This window comes from Sciurus vulgaris (assembly GCF_902686455.1).
Source record: "Sciurus vulgaris genome assembly, chromosome: 6".
Lineage (NCBI taxonomy): Eukaryota > Metazoa > Chordata > Mammalia > Rodentia > Sciuridae > Sciurus > Sciurus vulgaris.
The window spans coordinates 36,546,094-36,556,228 of record NC_136466.1 but is presented as its reverse complement, the minus strand read 5'-3'; the positions used below and the strand labels follow the sequence as shown (position 1 = coordinate 36,556,228).

The 10,135-nt window shown below is 40.7% G+C and overlaps 1 long non-coding RNA gene across 1 annotated transcript; it reads right to left on the bottom strand.

Annotated features, from left to right (window-relative positions):
* Positions 1-536: 536 nt before the first annotated feature.
* Positions 537-8,922, bottom strand: LOC306663761. Its single transcript, XR_013764524.1, has 2 exons — positions 8,717-8,922; positions 537-2,348 (listed from the first exon to the last, which is right to left on the bottom strand). It is a non-coding gene; the product is annotated as an uncharacterized lncRNA (long non-coding RNA).
* Between the last annotated feature and the right edge of the window lie 1,213 nt (positions 8,923-10,135).

Genomic DNA, 10,135 nt, shown 5'->3' with positions numbered 1-10,135 from the left:
TTTGCCATTTTGTAACTCTTTGCTACCCTCACCTCTTAATTTTGATTTCACACCCTGACCCTCACCTCAAGGACTTCTACACAATACCACTTCTCTAAAACCTGTTTCTTCCATGGCTGCTCAAACTTTGACTTGAATCCTTTCCAGATACTGCTGTAGGGGTGTGGAACTGAGGAATACTGAAAAGGACTAGGACAAGGGATGGTTTTATGCAATGAATTTCTGTAGTAGGCAAGGAAAAACTTAGCCCTGTGTTTTGAGGTTTCAAGAGTAGCATTTGAGTAGATATCTGAGGTCTTTTGTGAGTGGGGCAGAGATGGTACCCCAGGCTGAGGGAGAGATGAGTCTGAGGTCTCGTGTCCCTCAAATCAAATCATCCCTGATGTCTTCCCTGAAACGAACTGTGTGTGGTGATTCAGATTTTTCTTTTCCTTTTTTTTTTTTTTGGTACTAGGTTTGAACCCAGGGGTGCTTAACTGAATCACATCCCCAGGCTTTTTGATTTTTTTCTTGAGACAGGGTCTTGCTAAGTTGCTTAGGGCTTCACTAAGTTGGTGAGGCTAGCTTTGAACTTGGGATCCTCCTGCCTTGGCCTCCTGAACTGCTGGAATTACAGGTCTTTGATATGGTACCTGTCTGGTGTTCCAGATTTTGACAAGGTCCAGAAAAATTCAAATCAAAACAATATTCTCCACAATGTGGATTGCAATCATTTTATAGATTACACCCATTTCTCTGCTAAAATTCCAGTCCTTTTTCACCCACTCAAGAAGACATGTCAGAATGCACGCATGTGAGCTTGGTAGGTCCACAGAATGACATCAAATAGTTTGATTAATTTAGCAGGGTCAATCATCTGAAAAGGCCAGTCCTTTAATTGTTGTAACTGTTTTCCCCTAACTACTTTTCAACTGCTCTTACACGAGGAGTTGCCTTAGACAGATGTTGAAGGATTTGGTCAGGGTTTATGATGAGCTTGTCTCTGGAATCAGAACCAGAATCCAAGCTCCTGACACCAGACCCTAAATTAGAATCTAAGAAGTATAAACATTCCTGTTTTAAGCTTGGTTATACTTGAAGGATTTATGTCTCCCAAACCAAGAGCCTCTTTTCTGTTTTCCTTCAAGACACTGCTGATGAGATAATCCTGACTAATTTTACACCTCCCTAAATGTATCTTTACATCAGCACTTCTGAACTCTCTTTGGTTCCTTACTTCTTTGCTAATTCTTGAGAATGATTTTCCTCTTCATGTGACCTGAAATGTCTTGAAGGCAAAAAACAGGTCCATTTCTGACTGTTCCACTGATTGCTCCTCTTTCCTACTTTTCTCCCACTGCACCCTCCTTCCACACACAAGTAAGAGGCCCAGTATAGGAAAACTCAAGTCTCCTGGCCTCAGGAGGTTTCAAATATTCACTTGTTACCAGTAGAATAACCTCCACTGATGAAGTTAGTCTAAGGAAACACAGAAACGCACAGATGCTTCTGTTGTAAATGCAAATTCAGACAAATGAAAGAACTTGGTGATAGCTTGAACTTATATTGTCAAAGAAAGTTATTTAAGAACAAACTGGCTTTCTCTATGATATAACCCTGGGAAAAGAAAGAGGCGGTAAGAAATAGGAGTAGCTTCCTTAGGGAGAGGAAGCTTAGAGATTTCTTTGTTCACAAATGGAGACAGCATTTAGAGTGTACTCCCATGAAAATTCAGTATACACCAGTATCCTGGCACTTCTGATTGCTATCTGTGAATTTCTAAGTGCTACAGGTATTTATAGAGTTCTTTACAGTTTTAAAAGGGGTTCCCACGCCCAGGGCTTCATCTGATCTTTATGAATACTTTGCCAGAGGTAAAGGACAGGTTTCATTATCCTTGCTGTAGAAGGAAAACCAAATCTCTGGAGCCCACAGAAATCAGAGAAACCAGGATCTGAGCCTGTAAGCAAATATTCATTGAAATGAACCAATAAAGAAATATGAAGTGTTTTAAGGCAAAGAGGATATCTGTCCTTAAAAAGCTCATAATCTAGTTGGGAAGAAATGTCCAAATTAAAAATAACAATATAGGCAAGACCAAACATAAAACAGTAAATGCATCCTTTATTGTGAAATAAACTAAGAAAGCACTTTGAGTTTTCAGTGTGCTTATATACCTTTCATGTCATGATTGAACTAAAATTTCCAAGTATTTTCCACTGTCCCTCTGGCCCCCATGTTGCAGCTTAATATTCTGGGTTTTATGTAGATTCACAGCATCTATGGTCTTCACTTTGATACCTTAGCTATGGTGATATCTGAGCTTGTTACATCTTCTTCAGTCCTGTATTTACAGAGCACAGCAGTTCCTGGCCAAAAAGAAAAATATATATTTTTTTTTTTTTTTAAGAAGCCAAATGGAAAATTTGTCTTTAGTGTTCCAGAAAATTCCATCATTACCACCTGGAATTGCTAAAGGAATTTGATTTTTTGAAAATGGTGCAATGACTAATGAATTACACTTGAAGACAGACATGAAGGCAGGAATCTCAGGAAAAAATAATTGACCAGGTCAAAAGAGAGAGTGAATAAGAATTCAGAACATGCTCAAGGTCAGGACCGTCTCCTCCTGATACACAGAAGGATACATAGTGTGATAATTATTTGTGTGCTTATAGAAATAAAAGATCATTTAAAATTGTGATTTCCCCAAATGTAGAATGGCATTGGCTCTACTTGCTGCCCTCCAGTAAACACAAATTTCCCTAAATGCCTCATCCTTCATCTGGGGAACTGTATAGTCTTCCACATGGAAACTGTTTCCTTATTCACTTCAATTAGGGCAAAAACAGATGCATTGCAGAGAAAAATCTCACCTGTCCATCAATGGATGAATGGGTTTAAAAAATGTGACATATACACATAGTGGAATGTTATAGAATCATAGAAAGAGGTGCTGACTCAAACTGTAACATGGATGAATCTTGAAAATTATGCAAACAAAAGAAATCAGACATATGCAGTTCAATTCATACAAAATGTCCAGAAGAGATCAAATAATAAAGACAGAAAGTAAATCAGTAGTTGCCAGGGGACAGGGCAGGGAGGAGTACAGAGTGACTGCTAATAGATATGGTATCTTTTTGTGGGTGATGAAAATATTCTGGAATTATGGTGATGGCTGTACAACTCTAGGAATATACTAAAAACCACTAAGTTCTACTAAGTGGAAAAAATAAAAGATAGACAATATTAGAGTTTTAATTTGAATTTAAGGAGAGAACTGAATTATATTAATTAATACAAGATAATTATACTAATTGTTTCCTTGGAAACATAATAGAAATATAAAAAATAGAATAAGCATAACTGAAAAACTACTCACAAAACCCCCAAACTGGAAAAGAAACAAAGACATAAAAATGAGAGAGGTGGAAGATGGCAAATAACCCAACATATATATAAGTGATGTTCCCAAAGAGAAAAGAAAAACAAAACAAAAAAGTCAGAGTTATTAAATGGAAACTTCTGAATAATGAGAACCATAACCAACATTTATGAGCATTTATTATATATTCTAGGCATAGTTTCAAGCACTTCACATGCATTATTTCATTTAAGGCTCACAATAATTAAATTAGGTTAAGGACTATCATGATCCTTATTGCATTCAAAAGAAAACTGAGGTACAGAGAGTTCTAATAACAAAGAAAATATTTCAGTGAGTGGCAGAACTGGAGTAAAAAAAAATAAAACTAGAATCTTTGGATTTAAAGGGAATAATGAATCCAGGAAAAACAAATAACTAAGCCATTCTGGTATAGTTTATTGAACTTCAAAGATAAGGGTAAACCTACATGGTCATTCAAACTGGAAAATTCAAGGTTCTCCTAAGGGGAGAAAAACAAGATCAACTTGACTTCAGATTTCTCCTCAGTATCAACTAGTGTTAGATGGTCAAAAGGCTGGATCAAGGCCAACAAATCCTAAGGTAGACAGGACCCAAGAATTTCACGGTTGGCTCAGTTGCCCTTCATAAAGAAAGGCTCATACTGCTGTCACTTGTACTTGAGGTTTGTCACCTGAGAAACTATCAATTCAGCAAATCTCAGGAAGGACCTGGTCAGCAAAGCTTGGGTCTTTTGACACCCAATTTCTAGGATCTGGGCATGAAATGCCAGAACTAGCCTAGCTTGAGAAGAGACAGAGAGGATTATAGTCATGGAATAATTGGGAGATGAACTTCATGGCAGTTTGTGATTGACTGAATATGGGAAGTTCATGGAAAACATGGGTTCCTGGCATAGCAACTGGCTGTATAACTAATCTACTTGCTAAGAATGGGAATGCTGGGAGAGGACACGGATGGAGTATTTATGAGTTTAGCTTTGGACACTTGAATTAGAGGTTTAAGGGGATCTGTGAGGAAACTAAGTTGAGATGTCCAGCAGGCAGGAAGATCTGTGGGCCTTGAGGACAGAAGAAAATGATTTGGGGAATATGTATCTGGGTGTATTGGGCACAAAGTTGACAATGGAAGCCAGATGACTTCTGTGGGATCACCTGAAAAGAAAGTAGAAAACAAGAACTAAGTACCCAGAAAGAGTCCAGGAAGTCTAAGCATTTAAATGTCAGGCATAGGAAAAGAGGGAGAAGCTCATTAGGAGCAAGAGAAGGAGCAGTCAGAGAGTTAGAGGAAACTGAGGAGAGTGTGATGGTATGCAAGTCAGGGGAGAATAGTGTTGGGAGGAGAAAGGAATAGCTGAGTACATCAGAAGCAGCAAAGAATAGGATAAAAGGATGAAATGAATGTGGCTGTTTCCTTATGGGTATGAATTTTAAAAGATGTTCCAGAATAAAAGAACAAATAGCAAATGTACATGCTGACGTCTGTACTTTCAGATTTCAGACTAAAACCTGTACAAAGAATACCTCCCAGGGTAAGGAGAAGTCTAGGAAATTACTAGAGTACCTAGTTTCTAAACCAGTATAATCTGAAAAATACATGTATGAAAAAAATATGTGTGAAAATGACCAAGAAAATATTTAAAAAATGATAAGGTCAATGCAGGAAGACTCTTAGTACTTACTCTTAGCTACATAGACTGAAACAGGTATCAGAACAGATAACAAACCGGAATGGAAAGTCCCCAGTACGTTAATTTGGTAGGCCATTTGGATGAGCCCCTTAGATTAACTTCTTTCTAGTTGGAGAGGTAGGAAATTTGGTTCCTTTGCAATTAGATTCAGCTAATTAGGTGTCCTTGAGCTAGATTTTGGAAAGCAGAAGAAAGGTGGGAGCCATTTTCCTGCTGCTTTTGACAGAAACATGAAGCAACCACAGGAAGGAGGAACCCACCTGGTGTAAACAGCCTGTTAAGCCATGTTTTCCAGATATTTAATCCCTTTTGGCTACCCAATCTAAATGACAGTCTAGGAGGTCCTGCCCTTGGGGACTCTGCCAAAAAGTCCTTCAGGTGAAATAAGTGATACACAAATCTCTAGCTTACACCTCGGAGTTTATCCTAAAGGCAGAGCATGTGCAGCAAAGCCAGATAGTACTGACTTCTATCTTCTCTAAAGCAAAGGGGGACAATAAAACATCATGTCCCTGGAAGCTCAAAAAACTCAGCAAATTAAGGGAACAGTGGGAGCAAATTTGGGCAGAAAAGTCTACTATTATCTTAAAGGACAAAGGCTTTCTCTTAAGGACACTGCAAACAAAGATAAGTTAGTGTTACCTAACACTAAAACTAACAAGTTAGTGTTAGCTAAAGTAGAAAGCTACATTTTTTTTTTTTTTTTTTTGTGAGTACATCAGGATATTTTTCTATCAGATTAGCAAAGACATTAAAAAAAAAAAAGGTAAGATAGTGCTGGCAGGATGTGGAGAAGCTAGTTATCAAAGCAGTGATAACACGTATCACTGTAGGTCTTTCTGCTAACATGCACCAAAAGCTTTCAACAATAAACACACCTTTTGACATCAGATCTAGAACGTTATCTTGAGGAAGTAATTAAGGATGTGCACAGAGACCTAGCTACAAGTAATAATATAAAAGTGAGAAGCTGAAATAACACAAATGTACAAAAAGAGGGGGAGAAAGATGGTACATCTGTATAATGAGAAATCAGAGTCATTAAAAATGCTGTAGAATGGCATGCAAAATGGAAAAATGTTCACCATATATTAAGCTATACAAGTCAGTTGCAGTATGATCCCAAATATGCATTTACGTGAACAGAACAAATGGGAAGGTTTGATTATTTCTGTTGCTGTGTTTACTAATGGGTTTTTTCCCCATTTTGTTTATGGTTCACTACTTTTCCTCAATGTACATTTCATTTGTTATAATTTTTTTTTTTAAACTAGCAATTTTGTGAAGGTGAAAAGGAAAGAAAGGGCAATAGTAAAATTTGAATAGACTGAAACAAAACTGTAAAAGATCACTAACCAGTAAATAAACAAATCATTAAGTATTAACATTTCCTTTGAGTTAACTAGATTTAGTTTTTCTAGCACCAAAGGGAATGAGACTTAGAATATAAATTGACCTGAGGCCCCGAAAAGAAAGCCACAATACAGATATTCCTGTCTTTGGACTGCTATCAGTTATGTATGTATATGTGGATGCATAAATATTTGAAAGGATATCCATTAAGTTGAAAACTGTGGTTCCCTTTAGTAGGGTAGGATTAGAGGGGAAGAGGAGATAATTTTTCTTCACACAACTCCATGTAATTTGATTTATTATAACAGGTATACAAAAATCTAAGTGAAAAGTGCAGTTAAGATAAAAATGATGTTTATAATTATGAAAATACTTAGAAACATGAAGTACGGTATGATGAATAAAAATCATAAGGAAAATATAGCAGGGAATCAAACAAATATGCTTCCCCTCATGGAATTTAAATTCCAGTAAGGGTGAGACAAACAATAAATAGTTAACACAAGTATGCTAGGAGGCCATAAGTGCTAAAGAAAAAAATAGAACAGGGTAAGGGTAACTGGCAGTGCTGTGGGGAAGAGGCAGGTTTACATATAAGTTGGTTAAGGAAGGTCTCATGGAGATAGTTTGAGAAAAACATCAAGGGTTGAGGTAGTGATTGACCATGAATATCAAGAAGAGCTTCATAGAGAGGATAGCCAGTACAAAGGCCCTGAGGTAGGCTCAAAGAACAGAACTGAGGGCCATGTGGTTGAGACAGAATAAGTGTAGGGAGTAAACCTATCAGAGAGGTAAGCAGGCCACTGATAATGATCTCTATAAGATACTGTAAGAACTTTGGCTTTTTATATCAAGTGAAATGGGATCTCTTATTGTGATTTTGAGCAGAGATATACCAGGATACCACTGGCTGCTGTATGGAAAATTGGCTGAGGTAGGGCAAAGACACCTGATTGTCTAGGTGAAGGATGAAGGCAGCTGTGGAGACACTGTTGAATCCTAGACATAACTTGAAGGTAAGGCCAATAGAATTTTCAGTCGGATTGGAAGTAAGACAATAGGAGGATGACCTTTTGGGTTTTGAGTAAATAGAGCTGTCATTAATTCAGACAGGAAAGATGGCTGATTTACGTAGGTTTGGAATTCAGGATAGAAAAGAAACTTATTTGTGGACTTGTTATACTTGAGTGTAAAAGCAATATATATTTTTAAAAATAATGTTCCTAAAATTATGATGACATCTTTCCAAATACAAAATTCATTTCAGGACTCTGGGCCCAGCTACTATTAAATTTCCAGCATGGAACGGTTTCAAGTTAGTAACTTCCTGATCTAGAGAAATCACATGGACAGAATATATGCAGAAGCCGGGAGCCTACCTTCTGTTTCAGTTTTCAAAAAGTGGGAAAAATAGAGGCTGGAAAATACATCCACAATCCTGGCAAGTCTCAAGGCACATGAGCTCCAAAAAGTATTAGTGGCTGTCCTTGGATTCATCTTGAAATCAAGGGGGGGAAAAAAGCAACAGGGCAATTTTGGAAGGTGTAAATCCAGTATTTGAAGGAACATATTTAAGGAACAGGCGGCACTGGATAATGGCAGTGCTGTGTATAGTGTTACAGAGGAGGTCAGCAATCCAGACTGCAAAGTTCAAGTACAGTATCTACTGTCCTGCAACCGTGGGCATAACTCTCGCTCTGGTGACAGTATTTGGAGTCCTGATCTGTGGGTATTCAGTCACTACTTGTAAAGAGCTCGGTACGGTGAGTGTACAGTGAAGGGCTATGAGAGAGGGGCTTTCTGTCCCCCCCCCCATAAGTATCCACACCCTTTCCCGTTCTAGAAGAGGAAGATCCTGCCTAATGCAGAGATGAAGCGAGAAAAAGCGATAAACAAAACAACTTTCCTCGGGTATTGCTACACAGAGCTTTCAGCATAGGAACAGGTAAATAAAGAACCAGCTAGGAGGACCCGCATTCAGAAAGCGAAGCTGCCCCAGGCGTTAGAAGCCAGGTCAAGCGAGCCATGGCCAGGCTGGGGGAATAGGGGCAGGGTTACACTGCAGAAGCTCCGCCCCCACTTCCGTGCACTTCGCATCCCTTTCCCGCCCAAGTCCCGCCCACTAGGCAGCCTGAGCCTCAACGCACGCGACAGGCTGAGGCACCGCGACGCAAGCGCTCTTAGTCCCGACCGGCTCGGCGTGACGCTCCCACTCTCGGCCACAGTCTCTCTGCCCCGCCCCCTCCTGTACGACTACTACCCTGAGCCCCCAGCTTCGTTCTCACCCAGACCTGGCTCTACCCAAACCTCGTCTTCAATCCTGTGAACAGTGACTGTAGAACAACCTCCAGCACAGCAGACCCACATCCCGACTCCCGTAGTGGCGGTGGTGATGGGCGGGGGTGGAGCGGAGTAGAATAGGCGGGCCATAAGAAGGCAGCGGTTGCAGCGAGCCCACTTCCGGAGGATGGGCGGAAGTGGCTGCGGTGGATGGTGGGAGGGGGAAGGGAGCGCGAGGGGAGGGCCGGGCCGGCGGGGGTCGAGGGGGTGGGGCCTGGGCGCGCGGTGGGGACCAGGCCCAGGGCCCGGACTTCGACCCCGGGCGGGCTGTGGCACCCGGCTGGCACAGGGTGGGCGGGATCCAGGTAACGACTCAGCGCGCTAGCGAGAGGGTCGTCCTTGCGGCGGATCAGTAGGGTTCGGAATATAGAGAGGGTTGCAGTGTCACCCCCTTGCCCCGTGAACACTGAGCTTGGGGTTCGGAAGAGAAGGGTGGGAGGAGTTAAATTCTTGGTGGGGGAGGGGAGGTCATGTGGACGCCACGCCCCTACAGGAAGGAAGGAAGGAAGGAAGGAAGGGTGGTGTGTGTGTGTGTGTTTAGGAATAAACTTAGGAGGGGGCCATAAGGGTGGGTTCCTGGAACGTTAGTGCTACTACAAGACTGGAGTCAGGCCTAAAACATTCCAGGAGAGTGCTTTCGGGAGTGGCCCTGCGAAGGAGTTTGATGGAAATTAGGAATTACATCCCTGGCACAGTTTTGAAAGCAGAGGGGGAGGTGAGGGTTGAAGAAAAGAGAGCAAGGAATGCATGTAGAAGGTACCTACATCTCGGTATGGAATGGATTTAGTTCAGTTGCAGAGAGCTGACGGATTAAAACACTGAACACCCTAAGAAGCTTTAGAGATCCGATTAGTATGTGGTGCCTTAGATGAGTGGAGGACGTTCTTTTCTGTATTTCTTAGAAGACAGTACTTCCCCCACTCAGTACTTTTGGTTACTTTTCTGTACCAAGAATAGGTATGACTCTTATCCTGAGCCACATCTATGTGCCCATATTGATGAGGTAACTTTTGAGGTACAGTATGCGAATGAAGTAGGTACTAAGGTACTTTTTAGGGCTGGGGATGTGACTCAGTGTTGGAGCACTGAATGCGCAAGGCCCTGAGTTCAGTCCCCATGACAAAAAGCAACAAAACAAAACAAAAATAAAAGCTTTGTATAACCTTGTAGAGTATTTAAGGAAGGTTTTCAATGATGGAGCATAGTAAAGGAATATAATTTAGATATGGGGGAGGAACTAGAAACTCTTAGGAATCTATTCTGCTGTGTACAAGATTAGGGAATGTCTTAATGTGTAAATGTTCCGCAGGTTAATACAGAAATCAGCCTTCTGGGCCATGCGGGTTCTAAGGCCTGTTTCTTCT